We start from the raw sequence: 19,864 nt of genomic DNA on the forward strand, positions 1-19,864 counted from the left end.
AAGTAGTTTTAGCAGCTAGTGGAACCAAGGGGTAAGGAGGGTTGGGTAATAAGAAGGCAGAGCCAAGTCATAATTTATTTAAAGAACTCATTATAAAATATTGTGCAAAATTAGCTCAAAACATTGCAAAATTTACTAAAGTTATTAGCAGAATGTGAAGAAATTACTGCTGCGACCTCATGTTAAAAAGTGTGTGTTGTGTTGAAGCGATGTCATCTTTCATTAGGGCCAGGCTGTACTTTCATGTAATACCAGTTTGTACCACAAGACGGTGTAGTGAGTCAGTTTGATCTGCTTTTAACCAGAAATGGTGCTACTGTCTATGGGAGCTTCTTTACGGCTCTGATTTATTCATTTATTTGTTTGTTTGTTTTTCTGCCATACACAAGTCAGAATTTTGGGTTACCTCAAAATTTTGTTTGACTTTTGAGAAAATAAGGCCAAAAAATGTTGGTTTTTGTCACGGTTCGCGAGGCGAGCCATATGGAATTATTAAAGGACCCAAGATGCTGCACAACTGAGGTGAGGAAGCTTTATTGATGGAGCGTGCTCAAACAACAAAGGCGAGGGTGGCAAAAAACAGGAACGAGTAAAACCTAAACTGGGAAAACTAAGCATAGAAAACAAACCTGAAACCTAGAGACACACACAGAGATGCAGGGATACACGGCATGACAACAGAAGGAGACACGCAGATGAACCAGCAATGCACGCGCGAAAACACAGGGTTTAAATACACAGAGGGCAATCAGGGAATGGTAAACAGGAGGGAGACACATCTGGGAGTAATTGGACATAACGAGACAAGGGGAAGCGAAACTAGAAACACTAACGAGAGACGCAGACCTGCAAAATAAAACAGGAACTCACACATGCAAAGACACAGAGTAAGGAACACGGACTTTACACAGAGGAAAACACAGACAGAAATGGCTCAACATTAAACTGAGGAAGAACAGAACCAAAATATATCACAATAGAAAACACAAAACACTGGGTGAAAGACCCAGGATCATGACAGTTTTGTTGTTGTTTTGTTTTGTCTCAGTGTTTCGTGGGTCAAAAGGGATACTTCTTGTTCTTTCTTTTCACAATAAAATTCCAAATATATTCTGTTTTGGCACAAAAACATTCTATATGGCTAATTTTGTGATACACGAACCAACGGTTTATTAAAATAACTAAGATAAAAAATATCATTTTTATTTAATGTTATTTTGTTGGTACTGCAAAAGTTACACCAATCATATTTTTTATCTTAGTTATTAAAATAACTAAGATAAAAAATATCATTTTTATTTAATGTTATTTTGTTGGTACTGCAAAAGTTACACCAATCATATTTTTTATTAGTCTGTATCTCTGAAGAGACACTAATTAACAATAAAAAGTGTAGCTTTAATCCAACCTGATGGCAACCAAATCAAGGTTAGCACCACTTATATTTATATTTTAATTGACTGTGGTAAAGCAATTCCCCCACTGGGATTAATAATAGTTACAAGGTACGTAATATATATCAGCAACATTTTTCCAGCTCCACCTCGGGGGTCCCAGGTCAGAAAAGATGTACAGTCCCTCTTCAGCAGAAAACCAAATGAGCGCTGTGGTGTCGATACATCAGCAATCAGCTTGCAGTTTGTCCCTCCAAGTCACGTGATCTGAAAATAAACTCGCACTTCTACTATCAGAACCAAATGTGTGTAAAAAATACACGAGGGTTCAAATCCCATCCTCGTCAAAGGCTCCTTCCACTCATGTCAGTGCACTTTGATCAGAGTTTGTGGCTGAGTTCAGCAACCACCGGTTGCCACGGGGTCAGTAACCATTCTGCAGGGCTGATGTGTTTTTGCTGTCTACTTAGCAAGGGTAAAATGAAGCCAAAGCCATGTATGCAGAATCAGAAATGTCACAGTTTAAGATTTAAGCTCATTTGGACTCTTTAATCTTCATCTGTGAAACAGAAACTTGTAAAAGGAAGTTTATGCTACTTACAAAACACACATAAGCTTGTATGTTTGGGCCGTGCTGTTGATGATTGTCCTACAGAGTTCCATTCCATTCGCTTCCGCTTATCCTTTTCAGGGTCGCGGGGGGCGCTGGAGCCTATCCCAGCTGTCATAGGGCGAGAGGCGGGGTACACCCTGGACAGGTTCCTACAGAGTTATCAAAGCGTATTTTTGAGGTCTGGTTAGAGGTGTTTGGTTCTCACAGCAGGTTAGTGGTGCGTGGTTTTTGAGAAATACAGACCTGTGGACTTCTTCTTTTCCTCACTTTACTGTAAAGTTTTCATGTGACTTAAATATGTCAGGGTTAGCAGGTCTTGGGTCCTTCAGTCGAGGCATCTTCTGATTGACAGGTGCAGGCACACCTTCATCTACGATAGAAGCAGCATGCACAGATTATTATTTTCTCACGTCTAAAAAAAAACAGAAGCTTTATCCATTTCCTGCCTTCTCTCCCTTCCTCCCCCCTTTCCCTTCGCTAGTTCAGCTGTCTGGTCAATGGGACCGGGGCAAGGAGCCAAGCATGTACAGCCAAACCTTCCCCCCCTTCCCTCTCCATCCTCTCCCATCCAGACGGCCTCCTGTTCAGCTGTGACGCTCGCCGCAGGTTCCAGCCAGGTCAGATGTTCAACACAGGCGACAACATGTTCACTCCTCACCGCTGTTTTGCCGCGCCTGCCTGTTAATGCCGCCGGCCCGGCGGTACGAGCTCGGGAAAGGTACAATAAAGGGAATGATTTCGGTATAACAGCCCCAAATCCATTCCACAGGAGCTCAAACTAATGAAGTCCTGCTAATTAAACAGTCATTCAGCGGAGATTTTAAAGACTTCCAGTGTAGCTGCAGTCGGTCATGATGAAAATGTGTGGCTATGCATTGCATGTTTGAACATTTGTAACAGCTTTTTTTTAAAAAAAATAATAGTGCATTAAATGTCTGTTTTACCAATTTTTCTTTTCCTTTCACTTGTTGAATTTGTAATTCCTGCTCACACAATGTCACAATCTCAACTGTATATATTGCAAATGTGCATGTGTTCACTGGGAATCTAAACCTTCTGTATGATTTTGCCAGATTATTTGTGCCTGGGGAGCAATTTTTGAGGCCCTATAATCATGCACACCCACCTTAAATGACACCAAACGCACCGCCCAGCTAGTAAAAAGAAAGTGGGAAAACATGCTGGAAGGGTGCTGGCCAAGGTTTCTCCTTCCTTCGCAGCACATGTTGTCTGTCTCTCAAGCGCCGTGGTGGCCTGTGCTCTCTAGTCAAAGGTGCGGCTATGCTAGCCGCCCAGGTGCAGAGCAGATAGGGTTGCAGCGCATAAACGGCTAATTCCAGCACGGCTGTGGGAACGCCAGCTGCCCCCGTATTTCTCAAAATCTGAAATTGTTTTGGATTCACGCGCCAACAGAAGGACTCGACATGCAAGAGTGAAAGCAGCTCGTTTCCTGTGTCTTCCCACGTCAATAAAATAACTGCTCGGTACCGTGGCAAAACCCAACTTCTGTTCTCCAGCCTCCTCACCCCTCCTCCTCCTCCTCCCCTCCCTGCGTTTGATAGATGATACCGAATGTATTTGAGGCTTTACCACAGCAGAAGGACTCGAGCAGAAACTATGCATATGTTTGACCATTAAAGCCTCTCACAATATTGACTGTACTTCACCAGGAAAGTCAAATGTTCTCGCTACATCTCTGCTTCGATGTATGCAACCTTTAAACCCTCCACACACTTGTTTCTGCAAATGAGCGCGCTCGCCGCTCGAGCCGTAACGAGCTGCGCTTTTCCGAACAGTCCAGGCAACCTTTAAACCTTTCCAAACTTGTCTTTGTTCTGCTTCTGCAGATCCTGCTTTTAGAGCTCATTTCCAAAACATGGTGGTGCTTTGAGAAACCCAAATCATCATTAGGTTTATCAGACACAGCGGATCAGGGTTAAAGAGCTCTTTTGTTTTTGTTTTTTTTTTAAGTTGTGGAGGAAAAAAATAGTCTAAATGAATACAGTTTGTATTGTAGTATTAGCTTGCAAAAAATATGAGAAAAAAACTGCATTTTAAAAAAATGAACAAGCGGTGTTTTTCCATATTTTGTTATATTGACCTTTTATTAATAAAACATATTCAGTTTGAACATATTATCTTCTTACATTTATTTTATTATTTAACACCAACAATCTTCTTTGTTATATTAATATTTTATTAATTTTACTAATTAATTATGACATTTCAGAATTTATTTTCATATATTAAAAATTATCAAAAAAAAAGAAAACAAAGAAAAACAAAATAAATTACAGTTTCAACAACTATGTAACAAGTATTACAGGACACATTGTATTAAAACAGTATATTTATAAATATGTAATATTGTAAACTGTATTTATACAATAGAGCCCCTGTATTTATATAGTGAATCTTCTTTGATGTTTACAATGTATCTCTTTAAATTTACACAACGTATCTCGTTGTATTCATACAAATTATACTCTTGTATTTATACACTGTATAAATACAGTGTATATTACACAACATTATTTTTTAATGAACCCCATTTGTTGTTGTTTAATCCCAGCAGATCACACAGAAGTGCAGCTAACTCAGCAGCACAACAGATCGGTCAACACTCTACGCTGTCAACGACACCGTGTGGCAGCAGGAACACAAGCCGACTGTTGTCGTTTGTGTCTGCGGCAGCTTGTGAATTTTTGGTGGGCAGATGTTTTTTTTGTCGCGCGGCCATCAACCTGCGAGACAAGATGAAAAGGTTCAGACGCCGCCCGACCTGCAGAGGCGGGGACAAAAGGCTGCGGGGAGAGACGGCTTGAACCAACCGGCCTTCGGGAAGATTTAAGCTATAGACGGATGGATGTGGACTGAGATCAGCAGAATGGCATCTGCTTTACACACCCACACAGACATTACACACACGCACGCAGCTGAGATATTAGCATTCAGAGCAGAGCTGCAACCGAGCAGCTTTCTGTGTGTTTGTTCTGTTTTTAGCAGCTAAAGCACTTAACTTAAATTCTCCTTAACCTTTTCAACTTCTTTGACCCTTCAATAGATCCATTACTGCAGTCTTAAACTGTGCAGCAAATCTCATACTTGAAAACCTTTATCTGCTGTTTTCATAAAATTAGGCTGTTCCTAATCTCACCAAACAGTGGCTGAAAACAAAACTCTGGATTGGATTTGAACCTTAGTTCGAAGTCCGCCACCTTAAGCAGACTATCTTAGTCCTTTTGAACAGGAAGCACTTCTACATGTGGTAAATTTGTTCATGGAAAAAGAATCATATGATATAATAAAATACTGTATCTTACTACTGTGAGGTTACGGTACCTTAGGCCTTGGGCACATAGGCCTGGTCAGCGGTTCCCCAGCAACCACAGGTTGCTAAGAAGAAACACGTATTCCCCAAAAAGTTTGCCGTCAGTAGGTAAAGCTGGTTGCTGAGTTTGCTAGCAGACTGCCTCGGTCACCCACTGATGTTGAGTTCCAGCTTTGATACAAACATTCACTAACTTCTTGGCAAGTTATAGGGAAACTGTAAAAAATGTGACAATAATCAGAGGTGGAGACGGCGTGCCTTCAAAGTAAAAGTTTGAATCAAGCAGCTAACAAGTGTTCGCAGACAAGCCAGTGGCTTCTGTGCAAACTGTGTGTGATTGCTGCAATCCCCTTGGTATGTAGGCCTGTGTAAGTGTGGCCCAGACTGGCAGTTTTAAGATATTTTAGTACTATAAGCTCCTGCAATGGAACATAACTTTAACAGCTGATTTGAGGATCTGCTGAACAGTTGGGGAATTGAAGACATTAAAGTATAAATTTGTGAGATCGAGGGCACTTCTAGAGGTAAGTTGAGTCAGCGGTGTTCACATCTGACTGTTCTACATCTGACTGTTCTACATCTACACATGGAGGGGGGGGAGCACTTCAGGTGATAATTGCCCTTCCTTCCTCAACGTATAAATGAACTCTTCACTCCTGCATTTTCTTTCCCACCAATTAGAGATGTCTGTGGTGGCAGAGCACCACATTGCACTCTTGGACCTTCGTCAACAGGGGGATGAGGCGATTCTGTGCTCGTGTGAAACGGTGCTGGCAGTATCTGCTGCTCGCATTCATTCCCATATAAACTCTTCTTCTTTTTTTTTTTTTTGCGGTTTCCTCCCCCAGCGATGCAGACAGCACAATGGTCTCACTGAGCGGTGACGATTAACACATAAAAGCGACACGGGGAATCTCGCTGCTAGATACTAGCGCACATGAGAGGGCAAAGCATTCATAGCATGCCAAGAAGTTCAGTGGGAGCCCCTTCTATCTGATTGGTGATCTTTTGTTTTGGCGTTGCCCTCGATTCGGGGGAACGTGCCCAATCAGATTATGGAGAGGGAGGCAGAGCGAGACGACAATCGCCGTTTTCTATTTACTCTGTCTATCTCCAAACGGCTTCACTTAAGGCGGCCACAGATAAGTCAAAGCGTCTCCATCCTGGTGCTTCAACGACCTCCTCCCCTACTTCCCTCAGACACTGAGGCTGGATTAAACTCAAACTTGAGCACAAGCAGACGATCATGTTTTAACCCCAAACTCCTCCAAGCTGACAGGTAATCACAGGAAGCTGCTTAGTAAAGAACAAAAAATGAAGGCTCAGTGATTGAATCAACAAAATAAGAGCACATTTTGCGGGGGCTGGGATTGTGCACAAGCTGCTGCTTTTATTTTGGAGGAAGCTCACTCATATAAATGCGTCTTTCAGTTCGTATTTGCTACTTTAGCACTTAAAAAATGTGTGATTTTAGATAAAAACAGCCCTACGGAGGCAATTTAGCAGGTAACATGCTGGAGATTAAGTCTGTGAAGTCGCCAGGGTGAAAGAAAGTCGAATTAATGTGAGTTATGAACGGAAAATTCAACGAAAGAGAGATTTCTGCAAAACTTTACTTCAATAAAATTCACTTTGCATCCTTTTTTATTTCTTGTTAAATGTTGAAAAGAACAAACTCTTGGATGTGGGGGCATGATCTTCTTTCTTGAGAATTTATAACACACTGATTCAATCTTGTTTGTTTGTTTTTTTTACTCAAACTAAATACAACCAGAGTCTACAGGGACCAAAATAATAAATTTAAACCACAAACCATCCTAAGACTGGTACTGAATCCTGGTGTGAGATCAAGTCAGAGATCTGTAAAACTGAGCTAACCCTCAGTAATTTATTTGACCTCGGGGGCAGCATACAAAAAACCATCTACACTGGTTATAATGCAACTATAATGTCATGATTAGAGGTAAATATTAAAGCTTTATTTTCCCTTTAAAACTAGATATTTCCTTGATTTTACACGACTGAACTCCTAAACACAATCTGCAGCTAATTGGTGAATTCTTGAAATGTATGTTATTTAATTTGTTTTTCACATAATTGATTTCTAATTATGAGCTCGACCTAAACCCAGCAGCAAAATATCAATAAACGCTGTTTTCTCTGTTTTCTGGAATTTTCCATATCAGCAGCAGTCGTGGCAACCTCCCCGTCCTGACCCCGTCTCCCGTCAACGTTTCAATCCAAGTCTCAGCCCTGGCGTAAGCCCGACATCAGGTAGGTAGGCTAGTTTAAAAAAAAAAAAAAAAACCGGGGAGAGCAAACACGCTGCAATCTCGCGTGTAAAAAAAACATAAATGACTTTGCATAAACACAGGCAGACATATGAGTGCATACTCTACATATGTATGTTAATGGTGATATAATGTGTGCGTATTATGCATGCAGATGACTCATAATCTGATATGTTAATAAATTTGTGTCACTGATTTGAATATTAAATTATGTTTTTAAATATATATGTGCAATTAGATGTAGCTTTTATGGATTATGTGCTTATAGTTTTGAATACGATGCGTTTTTGTACCTAAAAGTACATTTAAAAAATAATAACTTGGAAATAAATATAGATGTTTTTTCATGGTAGATTTGCAGGTTTTGTAAATTAAGCATTGCGTTTGATGTGTGAACTCAAAGCTTATAAAGTGTTAATCATTTATTTCTGATTAAAGACGACAGCAGTGGTTTTTCCTTGCTTTACATGGAGTTGTGCTTGTTTTGCTTTGTTTGACAGGTGGGTGTATAGTCCAAAGGTCTGAATGTGTATTTCCTGCATGTTTCCAGTGATGTTTTAGTCATTTTAGCTCATTGATTAGGTGTTTAAAGCCTCTGCTGATGAGTTAATGCACAATTAAGTTAAAGAGTGACAAAAACGGGCTAAATGGTTCAAATCTGAGAAGACAATCCAGGTGGAAATACTCAGCACTTCCTTCAAAATATTTTAAGGTTGTATAAAGTAAAATATAATCTGTGTAGAAGCACTGATTATCCCTGCACAACTGAACAGGCAAAACTGACACAAAGTACCTGCTTTAATCTGACATTTTACAAAACTTTTGATGCTTTTTATTACTTTATTACTTTTTATTTTTATTACTACTAAGGTCACAGCTCCCCTTCAAAAATAAATAAAAGCTCAAATATTCCACCACTGAAGGGTTTTGTGGTAATTAAAGCTGCTTCCTCTCCTGCACTGCTTTGTATTTTGATGGTCTAACTGTACAATTAAGGTTTTTTGGTGGAAATTCAGCTCAGAGCAGACTTGGCTGTCAGGAAGAGTCTGTGTGTGTGTGTGTGTGTGTGTGTGTGTGTGTGTGTGTGTGTGTGTGTGTGTGTGTGTGTGTGTGTGTGTGTGTGGAGAGGGGGGGGGCAGCTACCTCAAGTGGGATTTATGAGGCAAAGCCCCCTGGTTGACACTGCCACTGCTGGGAGGAGATCCAGACCGTACAGACTGACCGGCACGAGTGCAAAGAGGCAGCGTTTGGGTTTCTCACACCTGACACGTCAGAAGCGAGTTCCTTTGTTTCCCCAGAGGCAGCATTCATGCATCATATAACCCCAAATTGCACTCGTATGCACCTCTAATGAGTGCGCATAAAAGAAAATACGAGAAAAAATAACAATTAGTAGTTGTTTTATGGCTGCTTTTATTGTGCAGTTCCCCTGTAAAGCATCATTTATCACAATATTATATAACCCAAAGCTAAAGTTGGTATTCCTCACTTTAAAAATTGTTGTATTTATTGATAACTGCACCTCAGAAGTGGTGTATGCTTTCCATGAAAATCAGCGTAGAGCCACGTGCCTCTATCGTATGGGACGACAAACTTTTAGATAAAATAATATACATGTCTCTGAGAAGGAAACACGTTCTATATTAAACTCTATTACTGTAAATATCCTTATGTACACTTATGAATATGGAAACGTGTTTGCAAGGCTGTGGATTTTCACTCAGATGATGATGAGAGTGAAATTTTGCAAGTCTGCGCTGGTGCATAATCGCTCTACCTCCTCCAAACAGTTCACGAGGCAGCAGCGAGGCTTCTTACTGGTTTTCAGCAGACGGCTTCGCATCACTACCACAATCCTCCTGGCTTCTCTCCATTGGCTCCCTGTATTGATTTGAACATTTCACTGATCACTTTTAAAGCACGTCAAGGTTTGGCTCCAAGCTACAGAGCAGCAATATTGACCCCAAGTGAACCAACTTGCAGCTTTAAAGCCTCAGGTGCGGCCCCAGGGGTCTTAAATCAGAAGGTGATCTCACCGAGGATGACCTCAACCTCCTTAAAATACATTTTTATAAGCTTCCGATGTTGTCTTTTAGCAGGTTTTACCTTTTATTTCTGTTTATATTTCTTGTTTATCTTTTGTTTTATTACCACTATTGCTTTTATTCTTCCTTGTTATTGCTTTAACACAATCTTACCTTTTTGCCAATTTTAACAAATTCTTATAGACTTGGGTTTAGGTCATATGTCTTATGTTAGCAGCTTTTCCCCCTCAAATGTCGTTTTACTTTTTACTGTTCTGTTGTTTCCCTTCTTTGAAAGCTGCTATTACTTTTATTTATTTATTGTTGTTTCTTTAAAAAAATAGCTTTTTGTCTTTATTCATCTTTTTTTTAGCTTTGTTTTTAATTTGCAAGTCTTTTTTTTCCCTTTAACTGTTTTTCTTGTTTTTTATTTGTACTTGTGCTGCATACTTTTACCCTCGGCCATCAAAAAACAAATTTAGACATGTTTTGTCTGATGTTGTGTTTTAGGATCGAGTTTTTATAGTTTGTGTATTTTTAAAGGTCTCTGACTGTTACTGTGACTTGTGTTGACATTTTCTTTTACACTGATGTTATTGTCTTCTTGGCTCTGCTCTAACTTAATCTTACCTCTTGCCTTCGTTAAACATATTTTTTTTAACATGTTTTTATCTTATAACATCTTCTTACTGTTTTTTCTTTCTCAGTTGTCTTGTTTATTTTTTACTATCACTATCATTTAGATTTTTTTTAATCAATATTGATATTTATTTCATGTTTTCCCTCAACTTAATCTTCTCTTTTGCCATCTTTAAAGATATTTTTCAACAACTGGTTCTGTACTACAATGAAAGCTCGATGTGCCAGCGGTCACTGAAGAACTCTGGAAGGTTGATGTCGTTTCATTGCTACTGTAAAATGTGCAAAACAACAAAATCCACTCCACTGAGTGTGTCCAAACGTCTGACTGGCACTGTGTTGTTGTTGTTTTTAAAATTTTTACTGGCTTATTGCTTCTGTTATTTTATTGGTATTTAATTAAAACATTGAGATTTTTTTTCTGGATGTTTTAATTTAATTTTCCATCTCAAAACCTTTGCAGACTTTCTGTGTGTCACTTTTCAATGCTTGTTATTTCTATTGTATTGGTATTTTTATTGACAGTTGTTTACATTTCATCTAGTTTGTATTGATGACCTTATCCTTCTTCTGCTTGTCTCTCAAAGCACCTTAAAAATTATTTCTAAGGTGCTCAACAGCATCATTAAAGTCATTATCATAGTATTTAGTTATTATTTAAAAATAAAAAAGATAATCCTTATAATAATAGGTCTTAATGGTGATAGAAAGCACATCTTTTGGGGTTGGTGTTAGTTCATTTTTAGCTCACATATTATGAGCTCTGTTAAATTTCATCAAATATTCCAAGTATTCACTGTTTAGCCCAGTTTTTCTTCCTCATCAAGACAGAAAAAGCTTTGATATTTAATTTATACCATCGTCGGACACTAAAAATCCTCCACGGGTGAAATTATTTAAGAGTTGGAAGGACTGTAAAGCTACAGAATAACAGTGACGCTGTGTATTCAGTCATATCCGTGTTTAAAATCGAATCAAAAATCCCGGTTTCTTATTTTTTTATCCTGCTGTGGTGCTCGAGGAGGCGCCTTTATGTGTGATTTTTTTTTTATTATAGGGAGTCAACATGTGTCAGTTTAATCTTAAACAGCAGAGAGTGCGAGCAGCGTTTGGAGGCTGAGCAGCCACGGTGAGAGACGTTTTTTAAACTGTAGGGTGCAGCAGTCGTCTTTCAAACAGGACGAGCCAGAGCCGAGGAGAGAGCTGGAGGTTGGAGGAGGCAGAGCAGACCGAGGAGGCCCGAACACAAGATCCACAAACGCTCCGGAGTGAAGAAGAGGAGGAGGAGAGAAAGAAGGAGGGTCGGGGAAGGGGGGGGTGATGTGTAATTACAGACTACATACCAACACCCCGCTGTAATTTACATTACTTGATGTCATGGAAAAATATTAGATGAAGATTGTTTTTATCCACAGTCAGTAACAGGATGAAGGGAATTCTCACACACTCACACAGAAACGTACACATACATATCTCACAAGCCACTTGACCGCTTAAGTTGCAATGATTATGCCATTAACTGACATGAACCTTCAGCCAATTCTCAGCGTCACGCACAGGCAGCCAATCACGAGCGGGGAGACGGACAATTCTGAATGAAACCGGGACAAGAAATCCTGTTTTAATTTACCCATATCTGCAGTCAGCATCCATGTGGAGACTTTCAGCCAGTCCTCGTGGTCTTATTACCATAAAATAAGCAAAAATAGGTGTTGGGATGTATGTAACCGCTTCATATGGCTTCAATTTTGCTCGTGTGCTTAGTAATTCCCCAGATCTGTCATTACATGAGGGTGGGGAAAGCGCTAAGGTTTGACCACACTATCGCTGCGAATTCCTCAGAGCAGATTATTGAAATACTTCAGGGTTAAAGGTAGTGCAGCGGGAACTTTACTAGCACCGGTTTGCTTCACTGTTTAATTGATTAAATATCTAAAAAAAAAAAAAGAAAATGCAAAAAAAGGTGTAAAGTGATTTGTTTAAAATGCATGTTTCATAAAATTTGCACTTCATAGTGCAAAAAAACAAAATTATTCCTAAATAATCAACTAAAATAACCCAGAATCATTACATTTCTCATCTTTCTGTAAGTTAATTAAATCACATAATCAATTAATCATTTCAGCACCAGTTAGATGATATACAAAGAGTTCTCTTTCCTTTTGTCTTCAGTTTTTTCATATTCAAATTGATCTGAAGACTCTACATCAAGCATATTTTTTGGGGTTACTGTGAATAATTCAAACTTGCATTTCTAACCGATTGTTTTTCTGAAGAGAATAAATGAAAACTGTATGAAAGTAATCGCATTCCACGGCTCTGTCACTATTTCAGAGGATTACATGCCTGCTTACAATTACATGCAGGTAGTCGCTAATCTGTGCAGATTTGTTCAGAAAGAGGCGCACTCACACAGCCAGGCAAGGCTCGCGAGGTGGAGAAGGTACAGGAGTCAGCCTTTCCAGTGAGGTAAACAATCGGTTCAAATTAGCAAAGGTGCAAAGTTTAAATGGGCTCGAGGGAAAGTCTGTGTCAAATATTGGAGCTGAAGCTGTTCGAGCATCTGCTGCCGCACAGAGGTGAAGCGTCCAGATTGTTAAAGCTGAAAGCATGCAGGCGGAAATCTGCAACGCACAGACCATCCTCAGTGTTGTTGAAATGCAAAGTCACACTGACACTGATTCACACAGTTACCCCTGGCATGCTTCAGCCCATAAAACAACTCCTTTTTTGCTACCACTGACAGCCGTGTACGGAAGTCCAAAAGTGACGAGAGAAATTTATTTGAGAATTATTTAAACCTGATTTATAAAGAAAAAGCAACAACAACATTAAAGGCCTCCTTTTTTAGCTTTTCACACAAGGTTTATTTGGGGTTTTAAATTCCTCAAAAAGAGGTTTAATTTGCATTTGATTAGTAGGAATCAAATGCAAATCAGTGAGTGAGCAATTTAACACTGAATGCTGGGTTATTTGACTCTATTGTTACATTTGGACTTTTTAAAAAATATAATTAAATACACTTTTTTCTCTTTAAAAGATGCTATTGAAAATAGTGGTGTGCAATACTGCAAATTTTGGTATCGTACTGATACCTACACCGATACTTTTAACCTATAAAAGTCGCTTATGTAGGGGAGAGCAGTGTGTCGTGATTTATGAGATAAGTCATCATCAATTTTCTAATTCTGAACACATTTTAATGACCACTAAATCACTGTGATTTTTACTTTACACAATAATTAGTTAACACAACAAAAACACACCTTTCAGCTTTTCATGTATTTAGAAACTGAGTTTTTTGGGGAGCTGGAATGGAAATGTGTTTGTCTCTAAAACACTTTGAGTCAACTTCTGCTGCAAACGTGCTACAGGCTATAAACAAAATAGACCTGACAGAAGAAATAAAATAAAATAATGTATTTAACACAACTCAGTGTGCTACATACTGAACTTAGAGGATAGAAACAAAGTATTGACCCTATTGTGCTAGTATTGATCCAAAGCCAATACTAGTGTTGGTATCGATACTATTGATATTTGGATCTGCCAACCTTAAATTTAAAATATAGTTCTCTGGATTGTGTTTCTTGTTGTTGCTGTTACTGATAGAGTGCGGTCCAAAAAAAGAAAGAAGTAATCACCACAGTGGGTAGCTCTACATGTTTGATTTGGCAGAGGGTTTACAGCGGATGGCTTCAAATAAAAGGACGATAACATGCAGCAATGGTGCCTAAGGTGCCTTGCTATAGACTCCAAACTGAAAATGCTTAAAAAACTCAAGTTAACAGTCGATCATCAAGTGTCACAACACAAAGTTTGTGAAATTTTAACTGCTAAAAGTATGAAACTCACAGCCCATTCAGGTTGCACAGGAAGTCGAGCTCCTCCAGCATGAGACATCCATCCAAGAAGGTTTGCTGTGTTTTCCAGCACAGTCACCAGAGCATGGAGGAGATACCAGGAGACCGGTATTTACTGTAGGAAACCTGGACAGGGCGGTAGAAGGACATCAACCAATAATCAGGACCAGTATCTGCTCCTTTGTGCAAGGAGGAATAGGATGAGGACTGCCAGAGCTACAAAACAACCTGGTGTGAATGTCCCTGACCAAACAGACTTTGTGAAGGTGGCCTGCGGCCCTACGTCCTCTAGTGGACCCTGTGCTCACTGCCCAGCACTGGGGAGCTCATATATATGAAGCCCACATATAGAAGTCCAGCAGTGACAAGAGAACAAATTATATTGAAACTGCTAACACAAGTTGAATTTGGTATGGTAAATTCCTAAAAGGTAATGACTTACATAAATGCAACAAGAAAACTTGTTTTGAATTAGCATTTGAATAGCTCAATTCAAATACATTTTGGCAGTTTGATGCAGAATTCTCTATTTATGGATTTTATTATTTATTATTATGTTTTAAAAAATGTGCATCTTGGGATTGTTTTTAGGTTTTATAGATGGAGGACGGTGGAACGATGGAGAAAAGACATCTGGAAATGTATCCATATTTTGTAAATGCCATGTTTCCTTTAAGAGCAAAACAAGCTCCACTTGCACCCAGCACAGCTCATTATACATGCTTCTAATAATAGAAATGCAAATTAAGCTACATAAATAAATACTGCTTAAACTACCTACAGTTTCTGGCCCAAATAATGTTTATTTACATCACATTTTTCACCTTTTATCTGTTTTACTGTATTTTTAAAACCGGCACCTTCAATTTTAAAAAGCAGCAAAAAGATATACATTAAAGGAATAATGTCTACTTGCCATATATCACACATGCACATACGGGAAATGAAATTTCTATTTGATTGAACACTTTCAATTTAAAGCCACCCCTGACTTCCGTAGCCAAAGGCCAGCGCTGCATATGAGAGCATCCTAGTCGACACTCACCTTTTCATCTCCTCCCTGCTGAGACAGCACCTGAGGGAGACAAAAGGTAGTCTCTTTAAGCACATAAGCGCTAAATGACGCCGACACAGCGGCTGTCACATGAAGAAGACGCATTAGTAAATAACAGCGGGTTGATAACGGTGAAAATGCACCATCAAATGTACTTCATAATGCTTTACAGCTGCCATTCGCTGACATTTATATATCACTTTTTAGTGGTGGTCCAATGAAACGGCGGCTTTGAAATAAAGTCAGCCATGATTCATGTCTCTGCTGTGTCAGTCTTACATTAATATTATGACCATATCCATCATGTCGGCCATCTATAATGAACAGCTGCTGTAAAACACAATTTGGCACGACAAGAGGGAGAGGTGGAGGAAGAGTGTTTCACTCATGGCAGCGTGCTGCCTTTCAGACGGGCAGTGGAGCTCCGAGCGGCACAGATCTACAGCGAGGAGTCACTTTTTCCTCTTTTATGTGTCCAAAGCTGACTGCAAGGTGAGTTACAGAGGAGGTGAAGACGTAGGACAAGAGCATCAGTCCTACGTCTCAGTGTGCTACGCGTTGAGGCTTTGATGGCTTGTAGGTCAAATCACATCCAAGGAAAACTTGGCTGAACATCAGCGGGAACGTAATCAGGTGGTTGCCAAACTTTGTGCGCTGCACCTCACCACAGGTTGTAGCTGTGAGCTGTTTTGTGCTGTTTTCATTTGAGGCTGGAAAGGTGGAAAATACTCAAAGAGAAATGCTCGGAGAAGGAAAAAGACAAATGAAGAAAATTAGCAGAAGAATGCACTGTTTGCTTGTGAGTCACGTCAAAATCATCAGTTTCAAAAGCAGCTGAATGACTTTATTTCCTGATGAAACAAGTCCTACCTACTCCACGTGTTTAATCAGGCTCGGTTTTGATCTGAAAATAACCAAAACCACACTTTCTTTGAAGACAATGCATCCTGCATTCCTGTCTTTGGGTTTTTCTCCGTTTGCAAGATGCAGATATGAGGGAAAATAATCTCTTAGCTAAACAACCCGTAGCACCCCAGATGAATCCCAATCTAATGCTTGCAAACACCTGGCGTAGGTTACATATAATTTATATAGAGTCAGAAAAAAAGGCGACTTAGGGATCTAAAAAAGTCCAGGTTTATTTCAATGTTACATTAAACCCATGCTTGTTGAAAGGGTTCAAATTTCAGATCCTCAGATTTACCCTAAAAAAGCCTTGAGTAGGTACTGACCAAGGTACTGTGCTGCCTCCAAAAAGTGATGTAATTTTACAACAGAAGCCACTGCCAGACCCATGCCTCCTTAAATGGTTAGAGTTACGTCAAGAAGGGCATCTGGCATAAAATCTTTTGCCAAATCAAACATGCAGATCATCAAGAACAAGTCATGGACGAGGTGTGAGGTAGAAATGACTACTGGGCTCAAGATGATGGTGGGATTAGATCAGAGGTTGTCACTGAGCCCCTTCTTGATTGTAATGGTGATGGATAGGCTAACAGATGAGGTCGGGCAGTAGTCAGGCAGTAGTCTCTGTAGATTAATTATGTTTGCAGATGACATGGTGATCTGTAGTGAGTGTAGGGAACAGGTGGGGGAGAGCCTGGAGAGGTGTAGGCTTGTCTTGAATAGAAGACAAATGGAAGTCAGTAGATACAGAATAAATGTGAATGTGTGAATGACAAGGTGACAGGTGTAGGTAGACGAGTTTAAATATCCGGGTCAACTATTGAAAGCAATGGACAAAGCACAAGAGAGGTGAAGAAGAACGTGTAGGCAGGGTGGAGCGGGTGAAGATAAACCAGGCTAGGGGGCAGAAGGAGGAGATGCTGGCTGTTAGTCAAACCCAACAGCGAAAGATAATTACTCATTTGGAACACTCTTAGTTACACGCCACATGACAGAAAGAGCAACTAGTGACATGATTAAATATTGTTTAGCAACTGATTCAAAAACTGCTGTTTCTAAACGTGTGTCAATAGATTCACACCTCAAACTATGTAGTCCGTCATCAGTGACTTTAATTTTGAATGCACTATGAAATGCTGCTGCTTGCAGACTGCATTTCCTGATAAAACGGTGCTCAGTAATATCATTATCCCCTTCAAATATCCCTATTTTACCATTTCCCATTATCCTTATGCAATTTTCTATTAGCAGACTGTTCATTATGTCTGCACTCTAGTTTTGGTTATCTGTTTATTTATACAAGAACTAGCACTCATTGGCACTGTAGCTGTGTCCAAATTCAGAGGCTGTTTCCTCCTGAGGCCGCATTTGTAGGCCGATTACGTAACAGCGACGCGACGAAGGCTTTCCAAATTCGTAGACTCCTCCAAATGCGTCCTCCTTTTCCACAGATTTGAAGGATGGGTTAGGTGTATCCTTTGTGGCCCAACCTATCCCAAAATTCATTGCGCAGCCCAGCAAATTCCAGTTTCAAACAATTGCGGCAGCTACTTAGTTTTAATATTACTCATATTACTCTTTCTGGGTCACAAAAGAAACTTTTAAGATATTTTCAGGCGGGAATGTAGCTGTTTAAAATTCAAATATCTGCTCGATTTATCAAGACATCACTTATATCCAAACGTGCTCCGATGTTTTCGGAGACGTCTGACGTAGCTTGCTAGTTAGCTTGCTAACTAAGCTAGCTTGCTAACTAAGCTAGCTAGCATTATCTGATAGCTTAGAATGCCAACATCTCATTCAAATATGAACACTTATGGCTCCAAAACAAGATGGTGCAGCCAAAATGTTCGATTTGAAACTGCAATTTGAAGAGTCCAAAGCCCAGCGGGTCGCTATGACCATCTTTTATATACAGTCTATGGTTCAGAAGTAAGACTGGAACAATATGGTTACACGCAGCTTGACCACAGTGACTGTACCTCAGTGTAACATGAAAGCATGCTACATATCTAAAAATGTTAATTTTATCTTGTATTTACAAGACCGATATGATTCACGCCACACCTGACACCAAAAACACTCCATAACCTGCACTATATTTGAGCAGCAGTGTGCGTTTCTGTGGCTGGACCACATGCAATGGACGTAGGTGCCTGCTCTCATCTTACACTGCAGGCAGAGACAGAGAGAGATGCATTTTCATGTCTTCAACTGTGTGTAGTCAGTGCGGAAATATTTCTCTGTGCTGCTGCTCAAACAGATTCTTTTAGCATTTTGCCAGATTTCATGCCACGTCTCAGCTGTGATTTCTACACCAAGATCGTTCTCCTGCATCTGTTTGGTAGCCTTTGTAATAACGCAGGTGGTGGCAATCAGAGCAGAGTCCTAATATTTCAAAGAGACATGGCTGTTTGTGTACATTTGCGCTTCTGGGAATGGCCAATAAAGCTCAACTGGGCTTCTAAAAATGAAGTGTGAGTTAAAGCAGAGTCTGCTTCAGATGGATGAGGGATGATTGGATGAGCCATTTTATTCTGCTGTGGGAAACTGAATGGTACCGACTGATGTGTGCACTTCTGAATTAATTATGAGCAGGGGCATCTCCAGAATCTCTAAAATCAGGTGAAAATCAACTGTTCTGCAGTGGTGATGCAAGTATTTAGACTCTTTGCTAAAACAAAAGTCAGTCCTAATTCACTGAATTACAGTTGTAGCATTAGAAAATTAGTAGAAAAATCCCAATGTCTGGTCCAAATTCTACCAAAAGTGTTAATGAGTTAATTAAATAAATTTAATAAAATTAATTAAATAAAATCAAGCACAAAAAATGGCTTTTAACTTGAAGTTATCGCGCCCAGAAAGGTTTCTCGTGTCTACTTTTAACCCGGAAAACTGTTTGCGTCTTAAAATTATTTCCTAAATGTTGTTTTCCCGGCTTTGTTCGCCGACGGTGAATATTTCTCCCCTCTTGCTCTTTTGCTTCCATTTCCCCCCGTTGAAAATTACACACAGCCTTGTTTGTATGCAAAGATACCCCCCCACCTTTTCCTTTTCGCTTAGGGAAATTTTTATTTGTACACCATCTTTCCCGCTAATGCAACAAATGAGAAACGGCGATCCGGGCCTCAGGAAATGCTCGGGCCCAGCAACTGGCACTGTTGATGTTTGAGCATAAGCCTCTCCTTTAAAAAAGCGCGTTGATTCTCCATACCCCAATATTGACCAACCGTCTCTGTTTGATGTATGCATGCGCCCCCCCCAACCCTCCTGCCACAAATACACAGACATTCATTAACACCCCCCCCCCTCCCCTCTCCCAACTCTGCTTCCATGCAAACCCAATGTTTGGGCTTAACTTGTTAGTTATGCTTCTGGAATAGCTGTCGATGCCCCGAGATATTAGTGCACAATATTCTGTTGTGATGGACCTGACTGACTGTCTGTCTGTATGTCTGAGGGTGATGGGTGCAATGCAGCATCTTGCAGCACAGACTCTGTCATGTTCATGTGTGTTTGCACAGGAAAGAATGAGGTGAAAGCATGTCTGCAAAAAACCCAGACATTTTTCTCATGAAAAAGACAGATTGGATTTGTCGTTTATCAAGTGCAAGACTTTAAATTAGAGCACACACACTCTGCTGAGCTTGGTTAATTTCACATTTGGATATGAATACTAAATCTCTGTTTGCCATCCCTGAACTTTTTTTTTTGACACACACACACACACACACACACACACACGCACG

The 19,864-nt window shown here is 39.9% G+C and overlaps 1 long non-coding RNA gene across 1 annotated transcript; it reads right to left on the reverse strand.

The window, feature by feature from the left end:
- Positions 1-558: 558 nt before the first annotated feature.
- LOC146642068 (uncharacterized) lies at positions 559-16,232 on the reverse strand. Its single transcript, XR_014909629.1, has 4 exons — positions 15,201-16,232; positions 14,148-14,281; positions 2,251-2,377; positions 559-2,156 (listed from the first exon to the last, which is right to left on the reverse strand). It is a non-coding gene; the product is annotated as an uncharacterized LOC146642068 (long non-coding RNA).
- Between the last annotated feature and the right edge of the window lie 3,632 nt (positions 16,233-19,864).

Source organism: Rhamphochromis longiceps, linkage group LG23 (genome assembly GCF_057381845.1).
Source record: "Rhamphochromis longiceps isolate RC_006_pf linkage group LG23, R_longiceps_female_GT1.1, whole genome shotgun sequence".
NCBI classification, from domain to species: domain Eukaryota; kingdom Metazoa; phylum Chordata; class Actinopteri; order Cichliformes; family Cichlidae; genus Rhamphochromis; species Rhamphochromis longiceps.